This window comes from Myotis lucifugus, unplaced genomic scaffold, assembly GCF_000147115.1.
Source record: "Myotis lucifugus unplaced genomic scaffold, Myoluc2.0 scaffold_594, whole genome shotgun sequence".
In the NCBI taxonomy this organism is placed as follows: Eukaryota; Metazoa; Chordata; class Mammalia; order Chiroptera; family Vespertilionidae; genus Myotis; species Myotis lucifugus.
In genome coordinates, this window is record NW_005871642.1 from 99,649 (window position 1) to 104,267 (window position 4,619).

The 4,619-nt window shown below is 49.3% G+C and overlaps 1 long non-coding RNA gene across 1 annotated transcript; it reads right to left on the minus strand.

Annotated features, from left to right (window-relative positions):
- Positions 1–2,133: 2,133 nt before the first annotated feature.
- On the minus strand, positions 2,134–4,594 carry LOC106694724. The gene is made up of 3 exons (XR_001345775.2): positions 4,489–4,594; positions 3,206–3,386; positions 2,134–2,431 (listed from the first exon to the last, which is right to left on the minus strand). It is a non-coding gene; the product is annotated as an uncharacterized LOC106694724 (long non-coding RNA).
- Between the last annotated feature and the right edge of the window lie 25 nt (positions 4,595–4,619).

The following is a 4,619-nucleotide window of genomic DNA, read 5'->3' on the forward strand; positions in this document are numbered from 1 at the left end:
AGACTCCAGATTTTTGCCTCTCTTGAAAAATCTAAAAATTTTGCTATATTCTGGGGCCACATTCTCAATTGTCATCTTCAGCTAAAGATGAGAAATAGCTGCCTCCCTGCTTCCAGGAGGGACACCGTCCTCCAGTCACTGTCCCTGTCATTCCCTCCTGGCCTGGCCTGCTCACTCAGGTTACCTTCTCATCTTCAACAGGCATTTGTTGCTGGAGGCTAAAGCAAACAGCAGTTAGCATGAAAGTGCAAAAGAGACATTGGAAGGCCAATGGACTTTGATATTCAGCAGGGCTGCCCTGCTGTGATTGCAATGGCTTGAGGAGATTTCCTGACCTGATAATCTTTACATTGTATACCAAACTTTACCTTTGATCTGTCTGTACACATTGCTAAAGGGCAAATGTGTATTCAAAGTGAATAAAAAGGTAATGGACTGGTCTCGGTGAACCTCTTCACAAGAGGTTTCCACTGGTCCCCCAATGCCTTCCAAATTCATATTTCTTATATAACATTTTCATTTGTGCATTGGCCCCTCCTGCAGATCCTGAACCCCACCGTGCAGGTCACAGCAATTTGTGTCTGCACCCATCAAATATAAAACTGAATAAATGATAATGGTTATAAAGAATATATTATACTAGAGGCCCAGTGCACAAAATCCATGCAGGGGGGGGTGCCCCAGCCCAACCTGTACCCTCTCCAATGTGGGAGCCCTTGGGGATTGGGCCTAAACTGGCAGTTGGACATCCCTCTTGCAATCCGGGACCTCTGGCTCCTAACCGCTCACCTGCCTACTTGCCCTAACCACTCTGCCTGCCTGCCTGCCTACCTGATCCCCCTAACTTCCCTCCCCTGCTGGCCTGGTCACCCCTAACTTCCCTCCCCTGCTGGCCTGGTCACCCCTAACTGCCCTCCCCTGCTGGCCTGGTCACCCCTATTAACTTTTTTAAAAAATCTTATCCCCTTCACACACAATTGTATTTGACTCCTTATTGGCTTCTCCCTCTCACACAATTTTTCTCTTTCCTTTATGTAACACTTTTTCCTACTGACTCATCATTTATAAACTTTTCTTTCCTCCTTATTTCCTACTTCTGTTCATCATCCCTAACCCTCCCCCCGTCTTCCCCCCCCGCCCCCCCGGGCTATGAGGGACTGAGCAATGACACAGCTGTGTCTTGCCTACTGTGGCCCGCGCCTCCCCCCTCTGAGTTGGGGGAGGGTCCACCGGCTGGGCCTGAGTCCATCATGGGGATCGGGTACCACTGTGTTACGTGTGCGAGGCTTTGCTCCCGTTGAGTGTTGAGTGCCAGCGTGCCCGCTCCCACACCTCGAGCGGCTCTCCATCTGCTCCCCTCTGGAATTCGCAGGCATGGTTGGGCCTGGCTTGTCCTGGGGCGGGGGCATTCCGCCCAGGATGTGAGCCCCCGTCTGGGTAGGACAGGAAGATGAATGAATGGAAGGCTGGAGAAAGCCACGGCGGCTTCCCCGTGGTGTGAGGGTGGCCTGTGCACTCTCTGTTGTCGCGCCTGGGCCCTTTTGCCAACCACGCTGAGAACTGGCCGTCTGCTGTGCAGGTGCCACCCCTTGGTGGGGGGGTTGGTGGCGTCCCCGGGCAGGGTGCTCTCCAACGGGGTGCGGTATGGCGGGGGTGTTTGTCAGGCACATGCACCCGGGAGAAAAAGAGGACTCCAGTGAGCCTCACGCAAGTCCCCCTGCTGTGTGCGCACCTGCTGGTCTGTCAATATGCAAATCGGTCATTACTTGGGCACCATAACGGACAAATTAGCATATTCCCTCTTTATTATATAGGATATTTATATGTATACATACATATATATATGATGTGACAGTGAAATCACTAAGTTAATTAGATATTAGTCTAATAATTCAACAAGTAATTAATTCCCAGCACTAGATCAGAGCTATGTGCACGGCGTGATGGAGAACACAGGTTTGCAGAGGAGCTCCTGTCCTCACAGAGTTACTCAAGGCCCTGACCTCAGGTCAGAGTTCCACACAGAGCAAAGTCAAAGGAAGTCTTAAGATAGAAAATAACCAAGTATTGTAACCGGACAATCAATGTGTCCGGCTGCCTGTCACTACTTGAGCCAATTAAGCAGAGACAGGGTTGAATATATATATGAGCGTTTATTCCAATCCTGCCGGCAGCAGGTCAACCACAGAAATCTGCTCTGTTCCCCACCACAAACCAGCTGCTTATATAGGGTGGGAGGGGGATTACATGGGGAAGTATGGGTTACAGGCATGGGGCTATGCAGGTTGGGGTGGAACTGCATTGTTTGGGCAACAAGGTTGTTCATCTTTCCATGTTAATAGGCAGTTCTTGAATGAGAATGGACCGCATTCAAAGGTTGGCTTCCAGGTCCTGGGGGCGTTCAACTCCCAGCCAGGTTAGAATGTCCTTTCTTTAACCAACACAAGGCAATCATGGTTAACAGAGCATGGTTAATATTACCCTTAACCATAGCTAGTCCCCAATATTCTATTTCTGCCCCTAACAGTATCAAAATTAGATTGACGTGGGCTGCTTGTTGAGGATTAGAGCCAGGAAGGGACGGCGTGGTGAGCAGGCCCAGAGGATTGTGTGTGGGGAGCCTTGAGCAGGCCCCGTAGAGCAAGCCTGTCAAACTCGCGGCTTGCGGGCTGCATGCGGCCCACAACAAATATTTTTGCGGCCCAGGCAATATAACGGGTATGTAAGAAATGTTTTAATAAAAATTTTGTAACTTAGATATCCTGTTATACATAATTATTAATAACGAACTACAACGTTCGCTAATGACTGGTTACTACAATCGTGTTGCATTCATTTCCCTTACGCACCTTACGCTCAGGCGCACCATTTCTCTCCACTAATATTAGCAGCGAATATTTTAGCAGCTGATGGCCACGTCATTAGTCGTGGACTGACTTGTTTGGTGTGTGCAACAGGAAATATTTCGCTTTCAGAGAACAAGAAAAATAGGCTTACTTGCGTTATGCTTATTAATTTGTGCAGTTTTTCTGTGTCTGGTAAGTTAATGTTCAAGAAAAAATAATTTTTATTAAAATGTTCTATTATTTTATGTTAACGATGACTCATTTATTTCAGCTCTTTGTATTCAGCATGTCTCTATCAAAATAAACCTACCTTTCTATGAAAATTGAAGCTTTTGTTTTTTGCAGCCACATACACATACCTTGTTTATTTGGCCTGTGTTAGCCTTTGAGTTTGACATGCTTGCTGTGTGGAGGACTGTGTGTGGGGAGCATAGCTGAGCCACCCTGCTGGCAGCAGTGTGCGAAGACGGTGAGGATGGCAGCCGACGTTGGAGGCCAGAGCTCAGACTGAACCCCTTGCTCAAGGGTATGGACAGTGTTCTGGAAGCAAAAAAAAGAGGAAGCTTTTAAGATTTCTGAGTGAAAAGTGACAGAATGAAAGAAGCATTTTAGGGGTTTTTTAGGAAGATTCTCTCCCTTGAGGTTATGGATGTAAATAGGTTATAGGAAAAGACTAGAAGAAATAGGGAATCTAGCAGAACTGGCTGTAGTGATCCAGTTACTAATTCATTCTAAAAACTAGAGGCCCCGTGCAGGACATTTGTGTACTGGGGGAGGCTCCCTCACGCCTGCCCCGGGGGGGCCTGGTGCCCCGGCTGCAGAGCAAGCGGCTCCTGCGCCCGAGGCACAGTGATCCCTGCCTTTATATTCACATATTTTCCCCAGACATTCATTCAGAGTTTAACACCTCCCCCCCCCCCTGAGGGAGCTCTAAAGCCTCCCCCAATCTCCTTGAAATGTCTCAACCACAATACCCAAAGGAGCAGTCTGCATGCTTTTCTTTAGCTCCATCCAGTAAGTTCACAGAAAGAAACATATAAACACAGAAAACTAAATGGGCCTGAAAATACAGCTTTCCAACTCCATGGAAGCAACTAGACGATGGCATTACGCCAAACTGGCTGTTGCGACCCACCTCGTCTCAGATTGAGGGGATTCCTACAGACCTTCCGACTCCGCAGAAGCAAAACTACACCCCTACAGATACAGATGGAGGGTCGAGGCGTCCCCCGACTCCTCCCGCCCTTGATCACCATGTGCATCCACTAAAGATCATTGAAGGCGAATACAGATTTCAGAAGTGAGCTCACACAGGACAGATACACAACACACAGACACTTACCGCGGCCACGCAGATTCTACGGATTGAGGATCCCTACATGGTCTTGGGAACCCCGGGTGAGCCCCCAAATGTTGTGCCCAGATCTCAAGATCCCCAAGAAACCAACACCAGGGAGCCAGCCAGTCCCATGCAAAAGCATAAGAATCTGTATTTCAAGCTAGCTTGAGCTCCTCATCCACCAGACTCGCCGACACAATGGCAAGCCAAGTGGCCGAGAGAGGGAACCCCCGCGTAGAGACGGGCTTTATGGGGGGGGGGAGGGGGTTGGAGTAAGGGGAGGAGAAAGGACGTAGCCCTTACCCTGAGGCAAGATGGAGAGCGTAGCCCTCGGCCTTTCAGTACCTGTGGATGGCGTTTAATAGCGCGCTGCACCGACCAGGTGTGCTGAGTCCCCCGCCCCGGGAGCCGAGCCCGTCCACCCCCACCCCCCA